The sequence below is a fragment of the Chiroxiphia lanceolata genome, chromosome Z (genome assembly GCF_009829145.1).
Source record: "Chiroxiphia lanceolata isolate bChiLan1 chromosome Z, bChiLan1.pri, whole genome shotgun sequence".
Taxonomy (NCBI): domain Eukaryota; kingdom Metazoa; phylum Chordata; class Aves; order Passeriformes; family Pipridae; genus Chiroxiphia; species Chiroxiphia lanceolata.
In genome coordinates, this window is record NC_045671.1 from 40,641,076 (window position 1) to 40,658,100 (window position 17,025).

Here is a 17,025-nt window from a genome sequence, read left to right on the forward strand (position 1 = left end):
CTCCTCATGAAGTATTAAACTGTATTACTAAATAAAAATTGGAATCTGTCAAGTAAGTTACTGTACATCCAAGATAAAATCAGACTTTTGTAAGATATAATGCCTTTATGCCAATAACTGCACATGTAGATGAAAAACCGATTATCAGAATTAACCACACTACCTCATATATTAACCATTACTATTATTTATAGATGTTTCAATGATCATTATGTGGGCCAGGTGTGTGAAGAAAACCTTATTTGTGTTACACGTAACATCATCAAATTCCATTTTTACTTTCATATTTATCAGGTTTAGTATATATTTGTACTGAGTCATATTTTTTCCAGCGTTCAGAAGGAAACTTTTAGTTTCAAGATCTCCTATTCGTTTTACAGTAATGAGTGTCAAATATATTCTATTTTAAACCAGACTCTCCTACACTCTCCCATGGCTTTAAAAACCCCACACAAATGCAAATTTGAAGAATAGTGGATACCAATGCGAACATTTTTGCATAAATTCCTACTATGACTTTTTATTCAGTTTGCAAGGGCTCCAAAGTTTAGAGAGAGCATATTTCTTATCTGGAATTCTTATCAAAGTGGTTGTAATTTCCTCTATTACAAGTCATCAGGCATGTATTCAGTCTAACACAGACTGTTGTCAGTAGGCAGACATGACCTGGACACTTTTGGTTGGCAAATTCTTTAATATTCCTCCCTGCTCACATAGCCATTACCAAAAGAGGCTGCCACATGCAATTAAAGAGAACAGGAAGAAATTATCTACAATGAAAAATACCATCATCAACAAAGTTAGAGAGGAAAGAGGTTTACACAAAATGATATGAAGTTCAAATGCTTCCCTCAAAAACTTTCTGCATTTCTTTATCTAATGAGAATGTCACACTGCAAAAATCAATGCTTCTCTAATGTTTTCTCTGCTGCAGTCGTGACTTTAAAAGGATACTTATTACATAGGAGCTGCTACTGAAGATGACCATTATTTCCCCATTCTATAGTTAATTGCATACTCTCATAAAGCTTTGTGACAAAAGTCTTGAGCAGCCCTGTATTTTCCCCAAAATTACTGGGATATTAGGCAAGGCTGTTTACAGTGAATTGGTATCATTCACACGAGCACACTCATACTACTGATACTGTCTTTGCTCCTCATAGATATATATAGTCACAGTCACTTATTTCCTCCAACTATGGTCCCCCATAATATCTTTCTCCCTAATTTGGAGAGAAATAGATTTAATGACTGTTGAATAGAGGGATAAGAAAATAGTTGGATGGTCACATTCAGAGGGTTGTGGTCAATGACTCAGAGTCTCAATGGACGTCAGTGATCAGTGGTGCCCTCAAGGGTCTGTGTTGGGACCAGTGTGACTTAACTTCTTCATTAATGACATGGATGGAGGGACTGAGGGACCCTCAGCAGGTTTGCAGGTGACACCAAGCTGACGTTGCAGTGATACACCTGAAGGATAAGACCATCCAGAGGGACCTAGAAAAACTCCAGAAGTGACTCCTGGGAATCTCCTAAAGTTTAAGGCTAAGGGCTGGTGCTCCACTGGCATCGAGGCACCCCCAGGATCAGTCCAGGCTGGGCATGAGCAGGTAGAGCAGCCCTGGGGAGAAGGACTTGGAGGTGCTGGTGGGGGAGAGGCCGGACATGGCCCAGCACAGAGACCCCCCATGCCCTGGGCTGATCTCACAGTGTGTGCAGTAGGGCAGGGGGGAATTCTGCCCCTCTGCCCCCTCAGGTGAGACCTCACCTGCAGAGCTGCCTCCAGCCCTGGGGGCCCATCACAGCAAGGACATGGAGCTGCTGGAGTGAGTCCAGAGGAGGCACCAAGATGATGAGAGGGATGGAGCAGCTCTGCTGTGAGGAAAGGCTGGGAGAGTTGGGATTGCTCAGCCTGGAGAAGGAAGCGTTGGGGTGACCTAATTGTGGCCTTCCAGGACCTGAAGGGACTGCAAGGAACATGGAGAAAGACTATTTACAAAGGCCTGGAGTGACAGGACAAGGGGGAATGGCTTCAAACTGACAGAGAGTAGGTTTAGATGGGATATCAGGAAGAAATTATTGGCTGCAAGGGTGGTGAGGCCCTGGCACAGGTTGCCCAGAGAAGCTGTGGCTGCCCCATCCCTGGAAGTGTCCAGGGCCAGATTGGACGAGGCTGGAGCAACCTGAGATAGTGGAGGGTGTCCTGACCCTTGCAGGGAGTGGACCTGGATGGTCTTTAGGGTCCTAAAACATTCTGGGATTCTATGATTATGCTGTAAGTGCTGTTAACAATGATTCTGATCCATTGGATGCTCTACATAACATTCTGGGGTTCTAAAGTAAGGACATTTCCTATATTACCCCTCTAACTTTCAAACAGGAAAAAACAAGTGGAGGTAACTGTCTTAAAAAAGTAGGAACAAATAAAGATCATCAAGTTGGCTCTGACAATGTACAACATTATTAGTTATCACCTTCCCTGTATTTTCAGACTGAGAAATTTCTGTGACAGGAATAGGAGTTGGAGTGCATATTGTAGAGGTAAACAATGAAAAAGGACTGAGAACACTCATTAATTAATATGCACATATTCTCTCCAATTTCTGGAAATGACAGACAGAAGCACAGATTCACTGCAACACGGCATAAAAACAATAAATAAACTACTGCCATCTGCTGCTTGTGAGTCTGAGCTGTTGTGTGGTCATTTGGATTTGATTTACCTTTGTGTTGTACTGGGAGGAAATAACAGACTTCTGTTTCAAATGTGTTTTCACACCATCAAAAAAACCCCTCCTACACAACCTGCTCAGCACCAGAATTTTTAACATAAAGTTACTTTTCCAAAAGAATATCAACCATTCTCTAGAAGAAATTAGGATTGCCACAGCTAGTGCTGTCATTCTAGTTTCTCTGAACTTTTGAGACATGTGTGCTAAACTTTGGTAATCATTTATTTATAAGACAAAAATGCTGAAAAATGCTACTCTGTAAAAAAGGGGTCATTTTTATTGTGAATTCTACCAACATCTTTTTTTATGCTTGGTAAATCACCTGATTTGACTCTTTCTATCTCTGTGACTACAAATTTGTTACCTTCCTTGGTGGCTTCTTTAGAAATACATATATATAAATTATTTGAGATAAATCTTAAAAGTACTGTCTCTTTATTTGCATGAATAAATGGAGTAATATAATTAAAAATGTCCTTGGAAAAATGAAATTATCAATTAGGTTACAGTTATGGTATAATTAATCCTGTTTATCTTTAAAAAAATAAAAGTAAGAAAACTCTATGCTCTGCATGGTTCCTAACTGCTACCTTCTTAATTAGGGAATTCTTCCACGGGAGCACAGATAATTCTATTATTAAAACTTTTTTTGCTAACTTATCTTATTAATTTGCTAACTTATCTTATTATACTATGGGTATAGTCCATAACTGTGATGAAGCAACACTATGATTTTCTTCAGTTAGTGGAATCTGAGCTGCTTTCTGACCACGGTATTTGGCAGCCTTGTAGAGACAGACTTACCATCATGTTCTTCTCCATGGTGTTAATTAATAGTGTCACCTTTTTGAACAGGTGTTATTAAATACAGGGGGTCTTTTGCTATAAGATGATGTCAGCAAAGTAAGTGACACAGGAGCATTTTAAATTCACATATATGAGACCATTATTTACTAAATAACTATTATATAGATAAAAAGAGAATCATCTAATAATAGAATAATGTAGAGTAACCCTACATAGTTTAGTTGTGTATTTCAAAGGGATCTTTGAAAGTGCTCAATATTGGCCAAACCCCGCAACTGATGCCCTCAATACCTTAATTAGAATGAGAACATTAGGTCAATGCCACGTGCTTTTCATAATCCAATAAGACATGGTGCTGGTTACACACTCTTCTGGTCAGGTAAGCCCAGAACCGAAAAACATCTCTCAGGTGTCGGCTTCATGATCAAAAACTCTATTCTTCCCAAACTCGAAAATCTGCCAACAGGTCACTCTGACCGCATTATGTCCCTACGCCTTCCACTCCACAACAACCAACACGTCATCATCTTTAGTATACATGCCCCAACTCTCCAAGCTGACCCTGCCGAAAAGGACAAATTTTACGCTGACCTGCGCCACCTTACCCAAAAAGTGCCCGCAGATGATAAGATCATTATCCTTGGTGATTTCAACGCCAGAGTAGGTAAGAATTTTGATGCCTGGAAAGGAATATTAGGCAAACATGGTGTTGGTAACTGCAACGATAATGGTCGACTCCTGCTAGAATTCTGTGCAGAGCAACAGCTCACCATCACTAATACTATCTTTCAGCAGAAAGATAGTCTGAAGACAACCTGGATGCACCCCAGATCTAAGCATTGGCATCTCATCTATTATGACCTGGTGCGACGGAGAGATGTTAGCGATGTCCTCCATACCCGCGTGATGCCCAGTGCAGAATGCCAGACAGACCCTCGGCTTGTGCGCTGCAAACTCAGCTTCAATCTTAAATTCAAACCCAAAATGGGCAACATCACAAGGAGAAAACTCCAAGTTAACAATCTCCAATCAGCCACAGTTAGAGAGAGATTCCAGGTAAACCTTCAAACTAGGCTTGAAAACCGTTCCACAGATTCTGCAGATTCCTCTCCTGAAACTACCTGGCAGCATATTAAAACCAGCATCCTGCAATCCTCCGAAGAATCCTTAGGGTTCTCCCTCAAGAAGAACAAGGACTGGTTTGACGAAAACAATCAAGAAATCCAAGACTTGTTGAGGAAGAAGAGAACCGCCCACCAAGCACACCTTGCACTGCCATCTTGTCACGCAAGAAAAACAGCCTTTCGTCTCGCATGCAGCAAGCTCCAACAGAAACTCCGTGACATCCAGAACAAGTGGTGGATCGATCTAGCTGTAAAAACTCAATTGTGCGCAGATATGGGTGATCACAAAGGTTTCTATGAAGCCTTGAAGACAGCATACGGGCCTACATACCAGGTACAAAGCCCTCTACTCAGTGCTGATGGCCAAACGCTTCTAACAGATAAAACCTCCATTCTGAATCGATGGTCTGAACACTTTCAGACTCTTTTCAGTACCAACCGTGTGGTCCAAGACTCAGCAATTCAGTCCATCACACAACAACCAGTAAAGTATGAATTGGATACTGCCCCCACTTTAGGAGAAACCCTCAAGGCCATACAGCAGGTGAAAATCGGCAAGGCAGCTGGGGTTGATGGAATTCCACCTGAAGTCTGGAAACATGGGGGCCTTGCCCTCCACACCAAATTTCACGAGTTTGTGGTGCGCTGCTGGGAGCTCGGTGAACTACCATCAGACCTTCGTGATGCTGTCATCATCACTTTGTATAAGAAGAAAGGTATTAAATCTGACTGCTCAAACTACCGTGGTATTACTCTGCTCTCCATTGCTGGCAAAATCCTGGCAAGAATACTCTTGAACAGACTAATACCCACTATAGCAGAAGGGATCCTACCTGAAAGTCAGTGTGGTTTCAGAGCCAACAGAAGCACCACAGACATGGTATTTGTTCTCAGACAACTGCAAGAGAAATGTAGGGAACAGAACAAAGGTCTTTATGTAACCTTTGTCGACCTCACCAAGGCTTTTGATACTGTGAGCAGAAAAGGTCTGTGGCAGACTTTGGAACGTTTAGGTTGTCCCCCCAAGTTCCTTAAAATGATCATCTCACTTCATGAGGATCAGCACGGCCAAGTCAGATATGGCAACACACTTTCTGAGCCCTTTTTAATTAACAATGGTGTGAAACAAGGCTGCATTCTCGCTCCTACCTTATTCACAATCTTTTTTAGCATGATGCTCCAAAGGGCCACAGCAGACCTCGATGATCAGGACAGTATCTACATTCGATATCATACTGATGGAAGCCTGTTCAATCTAAGGCGTCTGAAGGCCCACACCAAGACCCTAAACCATCTTGTCCGGGAGCTGCTATATGCTGATGACGCCGCCCTTGTTGCCCACACAGAAGCAGCTCTGCAACGTTTAACATCCTGCTTTGCAGATGCTGCTGAGCTCTTTGGGCTGGAAGTCAGCCTAAAGAAGACAGAAGTTCTCCATCAACCTGCACCTCAGGAAGTCTTCCATCATCCCCACATCACCATTGGCGAATCAGAGCTCAAATCAGTCCAGCAGTTTAATTACCTAGGTAGCCTCATCTCCTCGGATGGTAAGATTGACGGGGAGATAGACAACAGGTTGGCAAAGGCATACAGTGCTTTCGGAAAACTCCACAAAAGAGTATGGCGTAATAAACACTTGAAGAAAAGCACCAAGATCAGTGTTTACAAAGCCATAGTGTTGTCTACTCTCTTGTATGGTTCCGAATCATGGGTCATCTACCGCCACCACCTGCGACTCCTAGAACGCTTCCATCAGCGCTGCCTCCGTACAATCTTAAACATCCACTGGTCAGATTATGTGACCAATACATCTGTTCTTGAGCAAGCAGCAGTCACAAGTGTAGAGGCCATGCTGGTGAGAACACAGCTGCGTTTGGCAGGGCACGTCTCCAGGATGAAGGACCACCGCTTCCCTAAGATCTTGCTCTATGGTGAACTTGCCACTGGCTACCGCAAGAGAGGAGCCCCGAGGAAAAGATTCAAGGACTCCCTGAAACAACATCTCAGCCTTGGCCATATTGATCACCATAATTGGTCCACTCTGGCCTCAAATCGGGAGGCCTGGAGACACAGCATCTATAACGCTGCGGATGCCTTTGAGAACACACGCAGGATCACTCTCGAGGAGAAAAGGCAACGCAGGAAGAACTGTGTCTTGCGGAATACACCATCTAAGGAGTCTTTCTGTTGTGCCTTTTGCAATCGGATATGTCTGTCACGTATTGGCCTCATAAGTCACCAGCGTGCAAGTAACAAATGTGGATAAAGCCTTCCCAAATCTTTGTTCGCGAAGCCCAGCCATGATGAAGACACTTTACTTGTGATAGTTTGCAGAAATACAGCTTCAGATCATGTTCTAAAAAGATATGGGAAGTCTATTCCAGAAAAAAAGGTCATCTGATTCCTGCTGGCCTAATTTCCGCCAGATGTGACTGCTGTCTGATAATAAAACATGGAAGGATCTTTAAAAGAAAAAAAAGGTATTTTGAAGCTATGAACACCAGAAATCTTTTGAAAGAAGAAGTTTACCTAAATCCTTTGCAGTATCTGGGCAAAAAGTGAGGGTTTGATTTCTTAAGTAGGAAATACTCAAATTTAAAAATTGATTATTCAATTATTGTAAAGGAATTAGTGATAAAGTATATTTTAGGACTAATTAAAATATATTTTGATCAAAACCCAGAAAGCAATAAGCTTATAGTCTTGTAGTACCTCCTCATATTCAGCACCTATCAAAAAATTCCTAGAATTGGGGGATTTTATGTATATCATGTCTATATATTTTATGTATAGTATTATCTACAAACCACTGCTCAGTGTTTAGAGACTCTCCCTCTAAAAAGGAATCAGAAAGTAACAGGTGATGAAAAGGGTTTTATTTTCTGAATCAACATCAAGTACTCCCAAACCTATTGCTGTCCAATGATAGCAGAGCATGCATACAAAACTAATATTTGATTATTAGAAATTATACCTCTTTCTAATAGCTCTTGTAAACAACAGTAATTTAAAAAAAAAAGTATGCCATAATACTGAGTAAATGAGTTTTCCTCTCATTTTAAGAAAAGACATAACAAACACTTTGAAATGAAAAACAGGTATCTTTTATTTCAGAGCTTGACAGAAGTTCTGCAATTGGAGGAAGAATTAAAGTAGGAAAAGTCTGACAGTTTCCATCCAAAATAAGCAAAGGAGCTACTATAGATCTGCTGAAAGAAAAAGTGTTTCATGATTTTTGAATATACATCAGGTATTTGGAAATTCTTGGGTGCTGGATTTACACTGAGATCTTTGGAAGTCCTTCATGAACTAAAGCTCTCAGGCAAATCTAAGGTCAATTTTTCATTTATACAAATATCAAAAGTTAGATTCTGTGAGACCATGAAGACTGCAGTCCAGAGAAAACAATAGGTTTGAATCTCTCCCTTAAAATTTAACAACATTGCTATTAATTACTCTGGTTAAAAAAACAAGACAAAAAACCCGCAAACAAACAAAAACACAAAACAAACAAAAAAACCCCTAACAACCTAAACAAACTCCTTAAATAAAAACACTGAAAAAATTCTGGAATGTATTTCAACTGCAGATAAATTTTATGGGCAATTTTATCCACTTAGGGAGAGTTTAATTGTATGTTTAAGTACCTAATATACCAAATCTTTTTTGTATGTATATGGATAGAGTATTACCATCTAAATCAATGTCCAGGAACCTTTGAAACGCTCACCAAGGAAATGATTTGTAAATAAATGAACCTGCTCTGAAGTTTTCTTTATCTTTTTTTCAGCTCCTGAACCAAGAGGGCTATAATCTAAATGAAGCTTGAACTAAAAAAAAAAAAGTTTCATGAAATTGTAAGAAATTAACTGCTTTATTTGATCTTGCACTACAATTTTGTTTAATTTCAAGATTGAGATTTTAATCTAAATTTCTTATGTTTGGCATTTTCTTTCTGTTCATTTTATTGATTTATGATCATTTTATTAATTTCTGTAAGTCCTCTTGCCATCAAAATCAATAATCGCAATGGGAATTTTGCCTAGCTGTTGAAGTCCACAAGAAACTCATCACATACTGGAACATGGGAATTACTCTGTGCTTTTGAAAACTGAAATTGCATACAGAATTAAATCTATAAAGGAAAATCAATTTAATGGGAGTCTCATAACAAGAATATATATTACAAAACTTGAAGCCAAAAAATGGTAATGTTTGTATATGACGTAGGAAAAAGCCCCTTGAAAATTCATTTTGGTTGGAGGTTTGAGGAAAACTAGGTCAAACTCAAATGGGTGCAAAAAAAGTTGCTAGGATGACCAAGGGAATTAGATCACAGAACACAGGAGATGGGTGATAAAAGAAATTACTTATTTGTCCTGGATTGTAAAATTTGCACAATATTTGCACAAGGACAAAGGAAAATACATTGATGATCATATTTAAGCTTGGAGTTCATTGATTGTTCCTAACAAAACTGCATTTTTTTTAAGGAAGACTGGTGGAAAATTCCCCTGTATCCAAGAACAGAAGCAAACACGTTTATGGTAGATTATAAAGCATGGCAAGTGATTAACTCTATGTTTTGAGAGATTTTTCAAACCCTAGGTTTTTAGAGAGAGTGTTTTACAGTTCAGTTTACTAAAATATTTTAGCTTTTACTCACTAGACTGCTATCAAATTCGTGGACATCCTCTTCATTGTCAAACCAAAGACAGATATGAAATACAGAATCCAAATACTGGATTCACCTGGCCCTCAATTCATTCCACAAATTAACCTTGGAAAAATCAGTGAATTTCTTTCTCAGGTACAGGGCAGTGTTAATTTATTTCAAAGTGTCTAATTAATAGCAGTGCTAATGAAATGCACTGGATATAATTTTAACAGCAACTGTTATCTTTATGACAACTCAGCATTTCATCTGAAGGGCAGATTTTTATTAAATAAGGTAGGCAGAGATAAAATGTTAAAGTCGCATAAATGTCCATGCAGGAGACAATCTTTATTCAAGACTCTACTATTCAAAATTAAGCAAGTACATTAAGTAAATTAATTAATCATAGATTCAACATGAACATGATGAAGTCCTTTGCCAGAGACAACTACAGAACTTGAATTTTAAACATGATGTATAAAAAATTGAAAGTAATGCAAAACATCAGGAGTGGAGTGTGAGAATTAAGTAGGCATAAGGGGTTGTCCTTCCTGAATACTCCCTCCTACTGTCTGTGAAACAGAGTGGCACAGGACTGTGAAACCCTTAAGTAGTAATGTCTAACATTGTTTTGAAATGAACTTTTTTTACAGTCCCACCATAACAATTAGAACAAAATAATGAGCAAACACACTATCTCAGTTGCCTTTTTGCAACATTTCTTGTCCCTGTTTTACTACTTAAAGATTATTGCACCCCAAAGCTGTTTGGATCAATTACTGCAGGACTTTTTTCATCTCTTGAAAACTTTGAGGTGTTCTTTAGAAAATTACTAGGTTTTCCAAGACTTTAATCTCTGTATTGATGATCCAACTGCTTAGGGAACTTGCAGTTCTGTCTCACAGTACTGAAATACTGAGTTTTTTCCTAGTTCATGAACTTCTGCTCATAGGCATAGTTCAATAAAGATTAGTACTAACATATTAGGTTTCACCTCATTTTGCCACCCCTACTTCTTTTTTTTTTCCCCAAGAAAGACCACATCAGTAATTCTTTATTTATTTCTACTCTACTTCAAAAACATTTTTTCCCCAACACATTTTAACTGTCTGTTGGTTCAATGCATCCTGCTACACACACCTGCTTCTCACTGCTCAAACACAAATACTGAATTGCAAATCCTGTGTCCCTCAGATTGTCACCATTTAATATATCTAATGTATATTAATAATTTTCTTTTGTTATTCTAACATTGTTCTCTTTTAAATGTACATACATCATTATTTTGGGAACTTGGAATCTGATGCTGAATCACCTGATTTCAGCAGGCTCCTTGAAAATTTAAGAAATGAATTTATGCTGAGATTAATTCTAAATGGGTCATATAATTATTCTTTGGAATAGGATTATTATAAAAACAAAATGTGTCTCCGTTGTTCCCTTGACTTCCTAAAGAAAAAGACGGAGAGCTCATAAAATGGTATGGCAACCTTGGGAATATATTTCGACTACAGCTCTTTAACTGGATTTGTTTAGATACTGTTGTGAATTTATGGAGCGATTACACTGAGTTCATGTTTGCCCTCAAGCTGAAATGCTCCAATTTCTGCAATAATCTGCAATTACTCTCTCTTGGCTCGAGTAAGGCAGCCAGTTTCCCAGATGCAGAATCTCAGGCATGAAAATGGTGTCCAGTTTGCACTGGAGTTGGGACTTAAAGTGAGATTCAGCCTGTGAGAGCTTGGAAAGAGTTATTGGATATCAGTATCCATAAATATGTGTACATCATACTCAACAAAAGGTATTTCTACATGATTTAGGAAAAAGAAGAGTCTCTAGAATTTGGAAATGTTGTACAAAAGATCCTCTATTTCATTTTATTTTTGATAAATGGTTGCACCTTACCTTAAATTCTGAAGCATGGGATTCAATGTTTGGGTTTTTTTCCCAAATACAGATTCTCATAAAATAGAACAGCAGACCTGCTGGAGAACTTAGCACAACAAATTTTTTCATCTTAAGAACTTTGCCTTAACTGACAGTCATTCACGCAATGATGTGCATAATGTCTGACATAATATAAAAATTCTCCTTAATAATTGCCACAAAACAAAATTATAAAGTCAAAGTCTAAAAAGTATTGCAGATTTTCCTCAAGTGCTCAATATTAGTCTGCTAGATATTTCTGACTCTTTAAACCTATAATTTCATTCATTATTGATAAGAATATGCATCTGAGTAAAGATTGATTGGAAAATTAATATGCTAACCACATGATGCAAAGTAAATTGTTATTATAAAAAAAAAAAAAAACAAAATGGGAAATTATGTTCTTTGTAATGTAGAGTGGGAAAACATTCATCACTTTCAATTGTGCAATTGTACAATTACTCTCTTGTTATTCAGGTCTATTCATTCTTCCACTATCTGAAGCAGAGAAAACAGATGACACTCGTCCACCACACAACGGGAGGGCGTGGGACTAAATCCTGGGACCAGGTCCTGGCACTGGCCGCAAATGTAAATAAAAACTAACAATATGACATAGTTTCTTCTCAGTCACTGATAATCAGAGGCAACAGGAGGATTTTTGATTTGAATTAATTTGGTCTCAAGGGTGTTCCCAATATGATGTAACTACAGTAAAGATTCACAGCCTCTGACTTAGGAAGCCAGTTTTGCTTAGTTCTCCCTAAAGATGCAGTGATGCAACATGAGCTCCTGCAAAAGGTGATTTTGAATATTCTGTTCTAAACAGCCCTCTGGAGCACCTCTGTTCACTCTGTTGTTATTATGCCAGATACCAGCTGCCGTGTGTGCTGCTCTTTTCTTACAGCAAATGACAACATAATCAGTAAGACTTTGCTTGCTATAACTCAATGAGATGAAGCATTTGGCAAAACAACATTTCCAGCACAGAGTCACGTATTAATGAAAACTTTCCTCAGTGCTCCGTGTCTGTGCGAGAACCAGGTCTTTGCACAGAGGGAAATTGCTTTGGAAAAGAGAAGAAATTAAAGCAGATACAGTTTCTCTTCAGGGTCTTTGGTTGTGATACAATCACAACTATACCATTCTTGCATCACTTCCATCTTCCCACTTTTACCATCACTTTTATGCAGCCCCTTCATTTGTGTTCCCCTCTTGGTATTTAAGACAAGGGAGTTACAATCTTTTCCTGTTCTTTACTGTTGGAAAAATCATTATTCCATTTGTTACTTCTCCTTGCCCTTTCTCCTAAACAAAAAAACAAAGCAAAGGATAACAACTCCAAAAGCTCCTAGTACACCATCACTGTTGTTCTTGCCCTTTTTAAATGTGGCTTCTCATCAGTTTGAAATTTTTTGTTGGTGGGGAGTGGACGGCAATCTGAAGAACATGACAATATCATTGAATAAGAATATGTCAACCATCATTGAGAAGGACTGCCACAGTCCAAAAGGGGGGGATGGGGCCATGGCATAGCACGGATTCAGGAGACAAGGTAGGGTGCAGGTAGCCTGGTTTATTCAAGCGTGCACGCGATTTTTTATCAGCTCAGGAGGGGAAAGGGCCAGAACATGGGGCGGAGCATGGGACAGACAAGCGGGGGAACAAACCAGGATAGGGACACGGGCAAAAGGGGGAGGAGCATAAGAGGAACCAGGGAAGGAAAGGGCGAATGGTGGTTGTCTCCTCTCTGCAGCTTCTCCAGCCAACTAGCAGAGAAGCAGGGAAGCAGGGAAGTGAATAAGCCTGGAGATACAAATTCTGGGAAAACATACAATGTGTATATACATAATAACTGTAAAGTCTGCATCATAAAGTCTTTTCAATCACTGTACATATTTTTCCACTTCTGAAATCGTTCCCATTCTGATTCTTGGTCCTCGACAAAGGACAATAGAGTTCTCCCTTCTTTTTGAATTCAGAGAGGGAAGGCGAGCAGCAGTGGCAGCAGCAATGGCACTCCCGGGTACCTGTGTGTACACTCAGGGCTTCCACTCAAAGCAGGCTCTGGTTGCACACAGGTGTACAGGTCAGAATAAGTAATGACTTGGCTGTGCCTTAACAACAAGGGAAAGATAAAGGAATCTTGTTGGGAATGAAGATGGAAAGTGTCGCTGCTGTACCTGCTGACTTTCTTTCATTACTTTCTTTCAGGACCACTGTGACCCTGATTGTGTGTGGAGTTCATAATGACGCTTCAGGTTCATGACACATTCCTGGAGGGAAATAAAATCTCCTGCCAGTGCTGGAGGATGCTCAGTGAATGCAGCTGTACCTTCTCTCCCACAGTTTTGCTGCCTATTTCCAGCTGTCTTTGCACTTCCAGCAGTCAATATCCATGCATTTTGACATACTTGGGGAAAACATGTTTATTTAAATCCTGATTTTGTATACTTACTGAGCAAAGTAATAGCTAGTGGGAAAGCAAAAGTAATTCTACCTTCTCACTTTAAAGATTTTCCTCACTCCTTTATCATCTATGAAATACTATTGTATTTAATAATGCATAATATTAATATTAAAACCAAGAAATAAACCAAACTCAATAAATAACATCTCATATTGCTACTTCTGTAAATGGCATGTTAGGCTAGATGGACCACTGATCTCACCAAAAGGGAAATTCTTTATGTTCTTAAATCTTTTTGACTTTTTACTGATTCCAAGGGAGAAATCTTGGGAGTTACAGTGAAAAACCTGCATAAGTGCTTTTTTTATTAGCACATGAAGAGTTTTATGAATCTGACAAAATTTAGTGACTGCAACATATATTCACCCACAAACTACTGACATGCTAATCAAATGTCTTTTTATACGCAATATTCCTTAGGCAAGAAAAAACAATAGAGTTATCTATCCTGAAAACAGAAATAAGTTCATCTCAAACTCCAAAAAGCAATATAACCAAATTACGTAGCAAAGAGTTTTTCCAAAACATGACTATTGTTCCATATAACAAGCTTGACTGGGACACAGGTGATTTTTTGTATCCCTGAGCATGTCCCCACATGGTTAAGTACTTCATGAAGTGCAGCTGCCACAGGATAGTCACCACTACTCTCTCACTCCAGCAAATTACATGGCCCATTTTGGGTAGTCACGTTGTGTGATGTCTGACTTGGAATTTTTTTTCCTGCACCTCTGAATGAATTTCTGCAGAACTAGGCTATTAACACAGTGCTTGTATTTATGTAATATCAGGTGTATTACTATAATAACTATAATGAACTCTCTACTAAACCTAAATGAATAACTGCCTTTGATCCAACTTAATGGTCATTTTGCTTTATCAAAATTTGGAGAGGATCCTCTCTGGAGGTGTTGATTGTAACCATCAACAAGAGTCAAACACTAGGAACATTTGGATATCTGTGTGTACAAACTGTGTGACCATCTGTTTGTTTAACTTATATGAGAAGACACTAACTATATGAGAAAAGAGCCAATTTGCTGCCTGAGAAATCATAAAAATGTGTGAGCATCACAGATATACAATGCAGGTTTGTATTTCAGAGAAGCATTTTAGGCAGCATATGTCTGGAGGGACAGATATGCCCCAAGTCCACTGCAACCATGAGAGGTCATTCACTAGTCTTGTCTCTTAGATTCTGTGGAGTTCAAAAAACACCCAGCTACATTTTTTCAGCTACATCTTTCTTTACATAGGGCTCTTTTCCTCTTTTTCCACTCTCTGGGCTGCTCCATCACCTCGCAAGACAGGACTACAAATAATAACTTTGATTTTCTTGATGCTTTAGTGCTTGACTGTCATTTACTGTAAATCCTCCCCAAAACCATAGAGAGAAACTCTCACTGCTCCATCTACCTTAGAAGACAATGCTATATTCAGATTCCAGCAGAGGAAACAGGTATCTCAGATACTCCTGATTTGGATATCTTTACATGTATTTAATAATATTCAACAAATATTTATTCTTCAGTTTTCACTACCTCCTCTTAAACTCGTGGAAAGGTAGTACTTATGCACACCTGTGGATCTTTAAATATTTTCTCATTCAAATCCACAAGAAAATATTTCTGATGAGAAGATAATTTGCAGAGATGTAATGCAACATATAATCACTAAAATACAGATTGCTTTGAGATTGGCAAAATCAACAATGCAGATTACTGTTTTGTACTGTAACTATGCCAAAAAGATCGACAGCTTCTCTTCCATCTCTGATAACAGATTGAAGCACCCAACCAACTGCTGGCAAGATTTTGAGACTTCATGTTTTGCTCCTTGAATAGTGATGAAGATATATTATTCCCTTCCAAAGAATCTTAGATTTATAAACCAATTATTGCTACATTAATCAGTATCTGCATTTCAGTTTTACGATTTCCAGATTTGATCATCATAAGAGCAGCATAAGTTTCTAAAGGCAGAAATGTTTATAATGACTTTTAGGACTTATTTCTAGCAATCAGGCATTTTAATTGTTATATTATCAGCTATTTTTAAGCATTTAATGCATTTGAAATATAGGAGCCTGTCTATTCTATGTGGACTATACTCGAGCCTCAAAGGACTGGAGCACAGGTCCTTATTCCTCTAGAACAGAGTGAGAGTTCAGACTTTATAGAGAGAGTCAGCACAGAATAAACCATGAAGCTGTGTCTAGGCCAGAACTATAGGCTCTACAAGACTATTTTACATCTACCTAAGCAGAGTGGTCATCTTAGTTATTTTGAAAGTGCAGTTGCACAAGTTCTCTCCTGTAACCCAATGCAACTTCTGCTTGGCAAATCATCGGTGGTATTCCTGACAAGGGAATGCTCCCATATTGGGCAGATGTTCTACCTCTTATAGCTCTGGTGGTGAAAAATGAACAGGTAGCCTGAGGCAGTGTCAGGAACAAATGTCTGTCTGATCCACTTGCTGTGTGTTTCATTAAGAAATGCACATCTGCTGCATGCAGACTGAGAGCAATGAAATTGCAAACATGTTCTGAAACAACAGTGGAGATCTTTCTTGGTCCGTGGTCTGAGGTGCATAAGCCACTTCCCTGAAATAAACCTCACCTCACTCTTCATTTCACAGCCACATCCATGAAGGAGGTTCTGCCAGAACACTGGTGATTAGAAATCTAATTCTGCCTCCTGCAGTTTCCAGTATTTTCTGAAGATCCAGCAGTGCTCCTGCAGAGGAGTTTGTCAGACAGTTATGGAGCAGACTGCCCTCAGTGGGGAGGATGGAGGAGGCTGTGTGTGAGAAGGTTTCATGAATTATTCAAGGCCTATCACAGTGCATATGTGTCCATGATCTCTCCTCTAATGGTGAAGAGCAAAACGCCAATGAGAGCAGATATCTGTTAACTACCATGATAACTTTGTGCAGGATGTAAGGAGCCAGAGAGCTCCCAAAATCTGGCTGCTCTGCCTGTGCTCTGGCTGCTGAAGTATAGTCCTGATGCGACAGCACCTGGCAGAAGTTGGTTTAATTGCACACTAAGCTGCAATTAAATGCAGGATGGTTGTAAAATGTGCATTTGGACAATTACAGGCACGGAGAACTGTGGAATTGCCATGTGTTGCAGGGGAGTCCTTTGCACTGCACAACATTTGCAGGGAAGAGGCGGTGAGCACGTCCCAGGGGTGGGATGGTGCCAGTGTTCATTTGGGCAGAAGAAGGAGGCAGCCAGAAAATGCACCTGTGATAACATGGTCTGACTCCAAGAAGGTAAAAGGCAAAACAGGATGCTATACGTGC

At 39.3% G+C, this 17,025-nt stretch overlaps 1 long non-coding RNA gene across 1 annotated transcript; it reads left to right on the forward strand.

Annotated features, from left to right (window-relative positions):
* Nucleotides 1–7,830: 7,830 nt before the first annotated feature.
* On the forward strand, nt 7,831–13,546 carry LOC116780789. The gene is made up of 3 exons (XR_004354623.1): nt 7,831–7,913; nt 11,754–11,840; nt 13,464–13,546. It is a non-coding gene; the product is annotated as an uncharacterized LOC116780789 (long non-coding RNA).
* The last annotated feature ends 3,479 nt before the right edge of the window (nt 13,547–17,025 follow it).